This window comes from Kogia breviceps, chromosome 2 (assembly GCF_026419965.1).
Source record: "Kogia breviceps isolate mKogBre1 chromosome 2, mKogBre1 haplotype 1, whole genome shotgun sequence".
NCBI lineage: Eukaryota > Metazoa > Chordata > Mammalia > Artiodactyla > Physeteridae > Kogia > Kogia breviceps.
The window spans coordinates 3,640,047-3,653,939 of NC_081311.1; the positions used below are offsets into that span (position 1 = coordinate 3,640,047).

The 13,893-nt window shown below is 43.9% G+C and overlaps 1 long non-coding RNA gene across 1 annotated transcript; it reads left to right on the forward strand.

The window, feature by feature from the left end:
* Positions 1 to 3,109: 3,109 nt before the first annotated feature.
* LOC136793675 (uncharacterized) lies at positions 3,110 to 12,743 on the forward strand. Its single transcript, XR_010839286.1, has 3 exons — positions 3,110 to 3,220; positions 9,005 to 9,148; positions 12,699 to 12,743. It is a non-coding gene; the product is annotated as an uncharacterized lncRNA (long non-coding RNA).
* Positions 12,744 to 13,893: the final 1,150 nt, after the last annotated feature.

The window sequence follows — 13,893 nt, forward strand, 5'->3', positions numbered from 1 at the left end:
CCTGTCTTCGTGGATAACTGCTACTGGACTTCTCTGAACCTCTGTCTCCTCATCTAAAGAAGTGGAGGTACGAGGACCGAAATGTCCTCCTCTCAGCTTGCTGTCCCTGTTCTTCACAATATTATTGGAAACGACTCGAAGACAAACAGAAAATTTACTGATAATGATTCCTGATCGAACAAACTAAAGGCAAGCACAATACCCGGCTCCCTCCAAGGTCTGAAGAAAGACCTAGCGCTATCACTCCCGCAAGGAACTTTCCACAGACGGGGCAGCCTCAACCTCACCTCTCTGGGGATCTTAGTTTGTGCGCTACAGGAGAAGATCCCAAACCGACCAGCCATTAACCAGAACTTCAGCGATTCCATTTAATAGCTGCACCAAATGCCCTAGAACAGAAAGAGAACTTGGGAGGTAGCCAGCCTGAAGCCTTCATTTATAGAGATGCTGACCCTGATGCCCAGGAAGTGGGCGTGGCTGACCGATGCGCGTGCAGCCGGCTGGTTGCAGAGGCAGGAGCTAGTGAGCGGGTCGTCACCGTCCGAGCGTCCGCTGGACGCAGCCCACACGGCTGTGACGAGGCTGTGGGCATGGAGCACCCCGACGGGTACGTTCCGAGGACAGGCGTGTTGGGGCACAGGTCCCTAGGCCAGTCGAGAGGCAGAAGGAGGGGGAACCCTTGTCCTCCTGGACTGCTTGGTCCTCACCGCTGCCTTCCGGGGACTCTGCCCAAACCTCCAGGCCTCCCGCCTTCTGCTTGGCTTCTAGGACCCTTTCAGTATTTGGTTTGGAACATCTTCTGTTCACCGACTGGGAATAAGTCTGAGAATTCCAAGGGAGTGGTTGCCATGGCAACAACAACCTCATGGAAGCCTTCAGAACTTTTACCTCCTGCTCCTAGTACTGCAGAAATTCAGAAAGCATAAGTCATAAAGATGAGTGCTAATTACCTGACCTGAATTTGCTGTGGTGGGCAGAAGGAAGAAAGCGCACCGCAGTCTGGCAGGCGCTCTTCATCGGGAAGGGAATCGTCGTCAGATTATCATCATTTCCTGTTGGACGTGTGGCACCAGGTACCCAACAGAGACGGGCATCTGTCTTGTGCCGCGCGAGGCTCGGCCGCACGCCTTGGAGGGTGCAGAGTCTTCTGGGACTGCCTTTTGGTCAACCTGGGCACGTGAATTGTGACGTCTCTGTGCCTGTGAGGTTGGTGGAGGCGCAGAGTAGCCCGGGAGCATCGTCAGTCTCCAAGCACAGCCCTGAGCAAGCGGGCTTAGATGCCCGAGTGCCAAAGCCGAGTAAGCAGAGATGGGCTTTCTATCGTGAGACGAGGGGCTGCTTCCAGCGATGCAACCCAGACGGGAGGGGGATTTGCCTCTATTCTGGGAACACTTTGGCCAGCGGGAGACAGGGACAGGCGGTGAGTGCCTCTGCATCGCTCCCTGCAGCGGACACAGCTCTGGGCATGCTTTTTCCGTACGGTCCGTCTGGTGACATCTCGCCAGTCTGAGAGGCTTGGCACCTGTCAAGCCGTGGTCTGGTAGCTTGGAGTCTGTTGCAAAGCAGGGCCGCGGAGATAATACATCGCCCTGTATTCGCTTCCCACCCGATTTCAATTGCCCTCTTCCTTCTCTCTCTCTGCCCTGGAATTTCATCTTTAAGTAAGACATTGGCCCGCAAGGCCTGCCTTAGCTGTTTTCTAGGGTATCTAAGCTAAGAGGAGACCCACTGTGCCAGAAGCTGTTGTTAGCAGTGGGGTAAATGTGTCAACATGGAAGGGAGTCCTATGGTCCCATGAAGCTGACATCTTCAAGGGCCAACAGCAGACTTTCTGAAAGTTAACGCAAGCTGGGATTTATTACAGTTTAACCGGCACAGGGATGGCTGGTTTTAAATGGCTGGAGAGGAATTAAGAGATGAAACAGGGTCAGGTTCCTAGTATTTTGACAACTGATTTTCAGCATCAAGGAGCAGGGTGATGCAGCAGGTGATGGATGGGGCTGGGAAAACCACTCCGGGCTCCTGAATTGCATTCTACCAGGGCGGAGGCTGTGTGTGCCTCAGCAGAGCCGGGCGAACTTTTCCAGGGCTATATGCATAAATACGCCTTATAGGCAAAAAGTTTGAGCTAAGTCAGAGCTTGTTTAGAAAGTGACAGTGGAGCCCTCTCTACCTCTTCTCCATCTCCCCAGACATGCCCACATATGTGCAGACGATGTACACACACACACACACACACACACACACACACACACACACACACACACACATGCACTCGATGTCGTGGACTTATCCAGCATGATGGTGGCTCTGTCAGCTCCTCTGCCACTAGCTGTCTTCATGACTGCAGTCCTTTGAAGACAGCTGCCACTTAAAAGCGGGTACCTGTTAGATGAAGGCTGAAGATTCTGGGGTCACCTCAACCCACAGTGAATAGGAGAGCTTGGGTCTGTCACCGTGGTTTTTATCTGCTGACACAGGGAGGGCACACCTTAATCACCTTAGCCAAGGAGGTCAGCTTCTCATACATAAGTGACATGCCAGAGTGCTCTGGGGCCTTCTCCTGCAGTGCCTTATTCAACATCAGCACCCCAGATTACAGAAGTTTCTTTCCAAGGATGCTTGGGGAGGGGGTGGAGAGACGGAGGCTTCAGTAGTCACTCCGCTGATGATCAGAGTACAGGTCACAGTGCGAGCTGGGAAATCCTTTTAGACCCTGCCTGGAAGTGCCCTTTGGTGATGTTAACAGGCAGAGATCTGCTCCACACACACAAGCTGAAACCAAGGCAGGCGTGCCCTCAGAAGCCATTCTTGCTTCCCAATTAGCGTAACTTTGCAGACCCAACAAATCACGAGGTCGAAAAGCCTCTATTGGAAGGTCTTAACCTTTTAGGTTGGCATTAAATTGGAAGAAACTGCTCATGTTTGAAATAATTACCGCTGGTAATGAATACAATTAAGCGTAAAAGAATCTTTATAACTCTGGTACCATTTGTGCACTTAGAAATCGGCTCATATTTTTCCCTTCACAGATGTTCCAATAATGGTGTCAACACTTTTATTTCTTTGTCCATAAGCTGAAAATTATGGCTGTTTCATAAATCGCTAATGTGCTCGGAAGATGGAGGCCCAGCTGCAAAGCACATGATTGCAGGCTCCTGCCCCAGCCTCATGTTTCACGATGACCTCAGCTTCCTGTGAGGAATGGGAACCAATGGGAGTAAGTACTTGTAAAACTGTTTTTGAAGAGTGGAGTTATGAAGAGGTGCTGTGGTGTCAAACATCTGCTTCATCCATTATACTCACATAGGAGCCCGGAATGTACAGTAAGGGCAAAGGAGCATCAATAAATTAAAATTCTCCCGTGAGCACGCTTTCCAAGTGTGTGCCAATTTGAACCAGGACGAAAAAAAAAAAAAAAAAAAAAAAGAAGCTGAACAAGAGAAGAGGGATTTCTTTTGCTCACTTTGCCCGAGCTGGTTTGGGCAGTAATCATTAGAATCTGGTTTTCTTTACGCAACTGATGGACTTTGTCAAAAACACAAGCATTTTCGAGGCTCCGTGAGACGCTGAGGGTTCTGCTCGCTTTGGAAACCATGTTCCCTTTTCCCCAGGATATATTCTTCATCAACATACCAGAAGGACGAAAGAAAATAAAGTGCCATTCTAGTTAAGTGCATAGGTTACCGCCGGCATAAATACTCAAGTAATTATTTATTATATCTGCAACTCAATACTGTTCGTTACGGAGCTTGCGTCACGGTACCAGTAACACTCGTCTTGTCAAAAGTGACATATGTATTAGTTATGAAAGAAAAATATATAGAAATTTAAGAGCTTTTTAAGGTTTTTAAGTGGGTTGTTTCAGGTTGGTTTTCTAAATAAGCAATTTGGTTGGGGGACGTGATCCTGCCTGTGTTCACACACAGAATCCCGCCACCTCGACTGACCTAAAGCCAGGCCCATCCACGTTGCCAGAGGGGGGAGTCAGGAAATTGGAAGTGGAATATGCTCAGTAATCCTCACAGCCTTTCCCTCCGTCCGGGCTTCTTCCCCCTCACATCATATATCAGAGACAGTCCAGACTAGTCACAGCCTCACATCATTCCTGGTACCCAGGCCAGGTCCCCGAGCGCACAGGGGCGGCTGTGCGCCGGGCGATGGGAGACACGTGTGAGGTGGTGTGTGCAGCCGGCTGCAGATGTGGGGCGTGCAGCTTGCGCTGGGGACGCGGTGTGCCCTGCGGGATCACGGCGAAGCTCCCTTCCAGGACGGCCAGGGTGACCGTCCTTGCTGGGATGTCTGGAGTGGACGACACAACTACATCCCTTCCTGGGCAGCGTTTGGGGTGCTCATACCCTCAAGCACCCATCATCCTCAAACCACAATCCTTCGAAAAGTAACTATAAAGACTTCTTAGGCCCAAAACGGAGTTTTTGCCCCATTTAACCCCTAAATAAAGGATAGTGGGAACAATCATATCTCCCCACCTCAGTTTTTCTTATGTATAAAATAAAATATGTGATACTGATCTACAAGGACTGAATTCAATCTTTGCATCTCCCTCTAAAAATTCTGATACTAATCTGAGATGATAAATTAGAAAGCTTATTCACATTATGCAAAATTATTCCAAACAGATGGTGAAGTCAATTTAAAGGCTATTTTTATCCTAGCCCTAAGAACAAGTGCTGTTTTGGGGAAGGCGGGAGAATAGATTTTAATCTGTTTGCCCTTTGAAATGACCATCAGCAACCTCCCTCCAATTACCTGTGCTCTCTGATTGTGGTCCTGGGAGCTGGCTTTACGAGATGGAGGCTGTTTGCCTTGCCCCCTGACTGTCCATAAAGCCACTGTTAGCCCACCTGCCCTCATAGCTTCTAATAGGTTTCTTAAGCAAAGTGAATGTCCAATAAATATTTGGTTTCAAAGTCATTGTTCTTAGCCAACATACTCAAGTGAGGTTTGTTCATTCAGGCAAACTTGGGTTTGAATCTCAGCTCTACCATTTATTAGCTGAGTGACCTGGGCAAACAGTGTAAAACATCCACAGTACTCATGACCTCACCCCCAAAATGTGCCCAGTTGTGTCTTGAGGACCGCTGGGAGGACTGAAGGAGTCCATGTGCACAGTTCCCGTGATGCAGAGGCACTTTCTAGTGCATTTATTATTATTACTGTTTTAATCATGAGATAGTAAAAGATTTCTTGCCAGTTTCCTACTCTCTCTCTCTCATCCAACTGCCTTGGTGTAATTATAGTTAAAGCAATTTGTTTCAGATGTTAAAGACACATGTGAAACAACCTATGAGGGCTGTGTGGTGTTCTGATTTGGTCTGAGACACTGTTATGTGTTATTATTAATCAAAGTGATTAATGTCTGGTTCATTCACAGCATCCCATTCAATCAGTAGTTACTGAAGTTTTGGTGTACAGAGCAAAATCTACAGATGCAACATTTCATACGGAAAATTTGATAAATAAATGCTTGTGGATAAATGCATGAGAAGAAGTACATGGTGGCTGAATTGGAGCCAATGCCTTCCAAAGTTATTATGGCCCAAAATAGCACTGGAGAAGCCAGAGGTGCTCACAGCATGACTGCATGAGTTCTGATGTTTGCCCACATGGACCCCTGTGCCTCATTGCTCTGACATTTCTTAGAATTCCACACTCACAGGTCCAAAGAGTCAGACACAAAATCTGAAGGGGTCCCTCCACCTGACACAACTATAAGCTTTTGAAAAGGCTGTGTGAGTGGCTACTTTCTAATTATACTGGTAATAGAGTGGAGCTCTAATAATGGAGTTGAAATCTCCAACTATAATTGTAGATTCTTTCCTTCCTCCTTTCAGTTTTACTAGTTTTTGTTGATGTATTTTGAAGCTGTTATTCAGCATATACATTTAGTAAAATTATATCTTCTTGATGAAGTCACCTCTTTATTACTATCTAATGCCTAGCTTTGTCTCTGGTAACATTCTTTACCAAAGTTTACTTTGTCCTATATTAATGTAGTCACTTCATGTTTATTTTAATCTTTTGATTTAATTTTTTGATTTAATTTTATTTCTTTTTCCATTCTTTTATTTTTAACTTTTATGTGTCTTTATATTTAAAGTGGGTTTCTTAGAGATAGCATATAGTTAGGTCTTGCTCTTTTGGCCAATCTGCCAATCTCTGCCTTTTAATTGGGATTTATAAAACATTTACATTTAATGTAATTACTGATATGGTTGGATTTAAATATACCAGGCTGCTATTAGTTTTCTGTTTGTCCCACCATCATTTCCTATCTTCTTTTGGATTGAGTTAGTTTTATGATTCCATTTTATCTCCACAATTGGCTTATTAGTCATACCATTTATATATTTTTACAGGCTGCTCTAGGGTTTGTAATATATATCCTTACCTTATCTCAATCACCTTCAGATACTATTATACCACTTTGAGTAGCATGCAGTAATCTCATAACTGTCAACTTTTATTTCTTCTCTCCCATCCCTTGTGCTAATGTTATACATTTTACTTTACATGTTATGCACCCACAAAATATTTTTACTATCTTTGCTTTAGAAAGTCAAATATCCTTTAAAGAAATTAAAAATCTTTTAAAAATTATTTTATATTTACCATTTTTACCATCTGGAACTCTACATGCCTTGGGTAGAACAAAATTTAGTGGCATACTGCTTCTGTCTGAAGAATTTCTTTTAATGTACTTTTGTGGTACAGTTCTGGTGATGAATTTGCTCAGCTTCTGTTTGCATAAAATTTTTGTTTTGCTTTCTTTTTGAAAGGTATTTTCTTCACTGGCTATAAAATTCTTGTTTAGCAGGGTTTTTCTTCTCAGTACTTTAAAAATGTCACTCTATTATTTGCTGGCCTTCAAAGTTTCAGACATGAAGTCTCCAATATTTTTCATCTTTGTTTCTCTGTATATAATGCTCTTTTTCTTTGACTATCTTCAATTTTTGTTCTAGGTTTTTTAGTGGTTTGACCATGATGTATTAAAGCATGTTTGTGTGTGTGTGTGTGTTTGTGTCTGTGTGTATGTGTTTAATTTATCTTTCTCAAAGTTCCTTAAGCTTCTTGGTTTGTGACTTGTTTTTCTTTAATTTTGGAAAATGTTTGGTCATTATCTCTTGAAATGTTTCTTTTGCCCCATTCCCTTTTTCAGCTTCTGGGACTGTATCTGCAAGTATGTTAAACTATCTGATATCATCCCACATGTTTTGAGAGTTCTGTTCTGTGTCTCTCCTCTGCCACCACTCTTTTTGTTGCTTTTTGTTTTTCAGTTTGGATAATTTCTATTGGTTTAGCTTCAAATTCACTATTTGTTTCTACTGCTCTGTCCAGACTGCTAATTTGTCAATTGGAGAAATTCTTTACCTCTGATAGTGTGTTTTCTGTGTCTGGCATTTCCATTTGGTTCTGTTTTGTAATCTCCATCACACAGCTGAACTTCTCCCATTTTTTTCATGCAAATTTGTCCACTTTTTCACTAGATCCTTAACATATTGACTACAGTTATTTTGAAGTTCCATCTTGTTAGTTCCAACATTTCATTCAACTCTGTTCCTGTTGACTGTCTTACCTCTTGAAAGGTTGTTCCCCTCTTGTGTGTGTGTGTGTGTGTGTGTGTTTTGTAATTTTTAGTTGAAGGAAGGACATTAAGTGTAGAAGAATAGTGGATCCTGAGGTAAGACACATTTATGCTCAAAACTGGCATGCTTCCTCCTCTGTCCAGTCATTAGTGTGGGATGTTGAGTCAATCTGCTCACTAGCTAAGTTGCATATAGTTTTGTTGTTGCTATAGTTATATTTAAAGCTCCACAGACTTGAAATTCCTCCACTGGTGTGCTTCTGCAGTCTTTTGTCTTGTCTGCACCTTGGCTGCTGCCAGAGAGCTTTTCAGATTTCCTGTTGCATCTTTGGTTTTCAACAGTCCCTATATACCTTTGCAAACTGGGGGTCTCTCACTCTGATCTGCACTCACAGTGGTAGACCACTTTTGCTTGTACCTGGTGCAAGGCTCAACGTGATATTAGGGGGTGATTCTCAGTTCTCCTGGCCTATCCTCAGTCTTAGGCAGGCTCTGTACATCTGTACATTAAGGTTGGGGTTTCCTTAGTGTTTCTACCCTTCCCTCGCCATGGGCAGTCAAATTTTGCTACATATCTATAAAAGTATCGTGTGTGTGTGTGTGTGTGTGTGTGTGTGTGTGCGCGCGTGCGTGTTATGTGGGCCTCTCACTGTCATGGCCTCTCCCTTTGCGGAGCACAGGCTCCGGACGTGCAGGGTCAGCGGCCATGGCTCACACGGGCCCAGCCGCTACACGGCATGTGGGATCCCCCCGGACTGGAGCACAAACCCACATCCCCCACATCGGCAGGCGGACTCCCAACCACTGCGTCACCAGTGAAGCCCTATAAAAGTATCTTTGATGAGGGAGAGTTTCCTGCCAGAGCAGAGAGAGATATGTTTTTTTTTTTTTTTTTACCTCTTCTATGGAATCAAAGGCGTCTTTGTCTGTGTCCTAGGGTTTGGGTAGGGATTTCCTATCCCTTCCTTAAACGTTTAAGATTTTTCCGTAATATGAGAGAAGGTTCTGGGAAGTAGGGTTTAGTGTATATGTGCTAATGAGGGGGACTTATAAGTCTTCTCCCTTCCTCCAATCTTTCCTGTAAGCACCTAGTAGTAACCCCCAGAAAAAAGCTTGTGAGGGATTGTGGGGTCCCTTTGTGTCTGGGGATTTAAAATTCTCACTGTAGCCCACACTTGGTCTCTAAGAGTTTGTTAAGATTTCAGCTTTTTTTCTTCTTCCTTGCTCTCATGGTGTCTGCCTCTTTTCCCCGTGTGCACTGCCCAAAGTGAAACCATTATTATGTCTCATATCTCCTAAGAAAGACTTGTCAGAATTCAGTTTACCTAGTTGCTTTGTGACATCAGCTGAAGAAAATGTAAGATTTGTAGATTATGCCATGCTTTTTCTCATTGTTAGGGTGGGAGCAAGGAACTGCTGAGGCTTTCTACATCCTCAATGGAAGCAGACTCCCAGACAGAGGAAACTGGATAAATGACTTCTGAGGCCTTTTCTCAACTCGGATGTGGACAAGTGACGATGACTTGGTTGGGAGACTTGCAGGTGTGCATTCAGAATATTTCTGTCTCATATTTTGTGTTTATCCAGCTCGCCCCCTCCTTTGCCTTTATATTTGCTATGCTTTCCCTTCTCAAGGTCTTTCTACAAATGAGAGAGCTTTAGTAGAATTGGGGTCAACAGGCAAATAGGCACCAAAAAAAGGTGCATTTTCAATTTTTTACATTTAAAAAATTCAAATTCTATATTATAAATTCTTTTCAATTTAAAAAGATGAATTTTATATTTTTTACATTAAAAAAATTCAAGTTCTATAGTATAAATTCTCTTCAATTGTCTTTTTTTTGGTGGTACTTTTTTGTTTTTTTAAATAGCTTTGTTAGCTATTTTAGGAGAACAAATATTTGGCTTGGCTTTTCGGAAGAACAGAGAATTGTCATAAAACTTACTCTATGAATATACTAAAAGAGGTGATAGGTTTGCTTAGCAAACACATGGTAGTTTTCAAGGATGATATTATCCCAGGAAATAGATGAGTAATGCCATTACACCATAGTTGTTGGATAATTATTTGCAGATAATCCATGTTTCAATCTCTGGAAGACATTATTATGCTCAGAAAAATTTTTGACTCTCTGGTACTTACTATTTGTGTAAATTTTATACTTTCTTCCCGTGACATTATTTCACACCAGTGGGATAGAAAATATGCTATAATGGAAATTCAAATTAGAACTTCAATGAGCCGACTAAGAAGAATTTGTGTTCCCTCAAGAATTGGGGAAGTAGTTCTATTAGACACCCATGTAATATCATTACTTTTGTTGGTAAGTGAATTTAGCTGTGTCTAGTTCGTTTTCTAGCAGTAAGATAACTTATTTAAAATTTGAGAGAAGCCTGGAATGGGTCAATGTCTATAGATAAAGATCTGAGTATATATTTTTAATATAATGATTTGTATTTCAACATTTCAATGGTAAAACTATGATTTAAGGGCTCAACGTAGACACACCAATGATAAAGATAAGATGGACAGGAGTGCCCAGTCTGGAGCTGAGGTGGTGTGGGTATAACAGCCCACAACAGAGCTTGAGGATAATTTTTCTCAGCCCCTTCCCTTTCCCCAGATCTCACCTCATTGACTTCCCTAAATAGCTTTTCTACTTTGGTTCTCCATCTAGGTCAGCAGAACCCACGTCAACCGGGCCCCAGCCTGGAATTGAGAGGTGTATTTTCATTACCTCATTCCTCAGCAGCTGTAGCAGTGACCAATTCGTACCCGTTCTCTTTTCTCTTCTTAATGCCTGTGGTCCCTCGCCTGCCTGTAGTTCAAAGCATGACTCTTTCTCATCTGCAGAAAGAGTGGCCTTCTGATTGGTCTGCTTCCCTTACATCTCAGAGTTCTGCAAATCTTCCTCCATCCTCTGCCAAAACCACCTTTCAAGACTGCAAGTCTCATCATGTTACCCTCTCACCTAATTCTTTGGTATTTCCTCCTTGATTTCAAGATGAAGTCCAAATATCTTTTCTTGCCATAAATGCCCCCATAATCTGTCCTCTGAGAATATTCTCAGTCTCTTCCTTACCATGACCTCTGCCCCTAACCCCCTACTCCCAGCTGCACCCTGGGATGCCTTCCCTCTTTGTCCAGCATGTGGGATCCTTTGCCTTTAGAGACCAGCCCAAGCCTTCCTTCCTCTGAGACTCTCTCCTTGTCTTCTCCTCTTTCTCTCTCATCCTCTACCCTTAACAGTCTTTCCTATGAGCTACCAGCGTAATCAGTGAATGCTCACTTTATCCATGGCTTGTAGCAACTTACTGCATTTCCTGGTTTGATGTCCATCTTCTCCTCCTGATATGTGTACATAATTTGCCTCTTTGCAAGACAGGTGAGTGAGATTAGGGACAAGGCCTGTGTCTTATGGCATTTTGTATCTGCACATGTCATGATACTTTATGGTCTGTCAGCTCCTCTATGGAATGTTTCTGGGTTATTTCAGTCTTTCCAAGGCTTTCAGCGGTGCTTGACATGCTCCTGGATCCCACATTTCTCTCTCCAGACCCCTCTTCAGAATCATTCCTGTATTTCCAGAGCCTACCTAGACAATCCACTTGGATGGATCACACCATAAACAACCCCAGCCGAAGTCGCTTCCTCGCGCCTGCTCCTGACATTTTCCCAGTGGTTTTGCCTCTGCACCGATGCCATCACTGTGACCTTCCTGAGGTCAGCTGGACCTCTCAGGCAGTCTTGAGTCTTCCCTTCCAGCCCTTCTCCAATGGCCACCAGTCACTGAGTCTTATCCCTTCCCCTCTGAAGCCTACTTCAGATACATCTGCCCCTTCCTTGCTTAGATGATGGCACAGCTTCCTGGCAAGTGATCTTGTTCTTGGTCCTCACATTTCCCAGGTCACCTCCCAACCATCCACTGGTACCATCCAAGGTGGGCACTGCCCAGATGCCTCCTCGGGGCACTCAAGGCCTTTCACTAGTGGCCATGTTGGCCTCGCTCCCCCATCCTCTGCACTGCAGGCACTGAGCTTCCTCCTGGCAGGCTCTCTCTCTCCTGGACACAGCGTCCCCTCCACTGCACTTGCTGTGCTGCGTTCCTGTTCCTGCAGCACTTTCCTTTCCTTCCTCTGCCTCGAAAACTCTGACCTCATATTTAATATCCTGTTAAAATATTCCCCCCTTGCCTCCAAATCATCCCTGACTTCCCCATCAAAGTCAGTGCTCTCCTTCTGTAGGTGCCAGGAAACCTGAGTGTATACCTCAGGTGAGAACTTATCACACAGTATCGCGATTTCTCTCGCTGGTCTAGGAGGTGCCTGAGGATGGGGACTACGTCTTGCTCACCTAGGCCCTCTCAGTGCCTTTTACAATGTCTGGAAATCACAGGTATTCAAATATCTGAACTCAAGTGTGAATTAGAAAGATCAAAGACCTGGGGTTGGCCATTGCAGGGAGAAAAGGGAGGCTGATGGGTAGGAAGAGAAAGTGTAAGAATAGATGAGGGCAGAGCTTGCACTGATGCCTTTGTTTATTTGTTTTTGATAAAAGAAGCTTGGGAGAAGGGGTAAAAAAGAAAACACCGACTTTAACTATTCACCACCTTCTACTGTTTCTCTTCCTGGGAAGGAGCCAAGAGATATTTAGAAGGGGTCTAAAGTTTCTTGGTAAAGCTTAGGATTCTAGGACAAACCAAAAGCTTTTTGCATTGTGTGCAATTTTTTTTTTTTTTTTTTCCTGGCACATGGCTTGACAATTACACTCTGTGAGTCCTCTAGGACTCTTGCAGTTCCAAGAGTCTGTGAAATAGTCTCAGGTAAGTCTTTGAAATGGGGAAGTCCAGGACAAGATGTTGCTTTTCAAGGTGTAAAGGAATCCATACAAATGTATCCCGTGTATGCTATTACCTGGATTGCTAACGACAAGCCCCTTACCGTCTGATAAACTTAATTCATGGAACCAAAATGGGGTGGGGAAGGAAAGCACGGCCAAGGTAGGCAGGCTGTGGAGTCCAAAATCAAAGTCAACTGCAAAAGAAAGATCTGAAAAGAACGACATTCTAGTCCTCCTTTCTTTTCCTTTCAGGCTTTATGGCACCTTTGAAGAAACAAAAGCTTTACAGAGAAAAGGCTGGTTTGGCAGGGGAGGCTGGTGTCTCCCTTCAGCTCACTTTCCTGTGTTCCTGGCACTTTTCTCTTTTTAAACAAAGCACTTAAAGGTATTGAGCCTTCATAGCGACTTTTCTTTCCTCTCGCTTTGCTTCTCTCCTCCATCTCCTGAATAGTTCTGGAAAAAGGGGGCATTTACCAATGCGATGTGCTGGGCTTGGTGCTTAGTAAGCACCCCCTCATCTCCCCTCCCTCCTCCCTGATGTAATGTCTCAGTTTGTCTGACTCCTGCTGTCCTGCGGGGCGGCGAGGGGTGAGGGTAAATTTGGGAAGATGATCTTGACGTTATTCATCAGGACACGTTTCGTTCTAGCAGATTTGTCAGATCCACAATGGTGCAAATCTTCAACTGTTTCCTTTCGCTTGGAGGATCAAATTTACAGTTTTCTCCTGGCTGTTCGTTACAGTGAGACATTTGGAATCCACAGGCAGACCGAGCCAACTGGGCAGAAAGTTTGGAATTCTGAAAGGCTGCTGAATTGTCAGGGACTGGCCTAGCTATTTGCTGATTTACTGAACTTGACCCAAATGAATCTCTGTGTAAACAAAATTTATGAAGAAGTCTTTGAATAATTTTATTAAATGAAATTCTGGGCCTTATTTTCCATTTTATTACATTTACTGAACACTGTGTATTCCAATCATACTGAAACATTTTGTTTTCAGGCTCTGTAGAAAGTGCTGATGGTTGAACCTCAAAAGAATTGAAGGGTTAGTTCATAAATGAATAAAAAGCCAGTGGCATTTATCCAAAGTTTGTTTAACTCTCCTAACCTCATGGGCCTGTAAAAATTCAACTGAAAATCATTGAGAAGAGGTCCTCCCATGAGATCCCTTGGCGCTTTCTGCTTCTGCTTGGATCAGAAATACCATGAGAGTATCCTTTTTTTTTTTTTTTTTTTTTTTTAATTTCCAACATTTCAACACTCCTAGTTCCATTTGCAGAAGGAGAAGAGGAGAGAGAAAAAAGGAATGGGAGAAAAACATGAACTTTTCTTAACCTAGAAGTTATTGCAGCTTTTACATGAAATTTCAAGCCAGAACGTCCCTGGTTGAGGACAATTGCCTCTGCCTCGGAAACCTCCCAGGCATGGGAGTCTCCTCCACCGAGA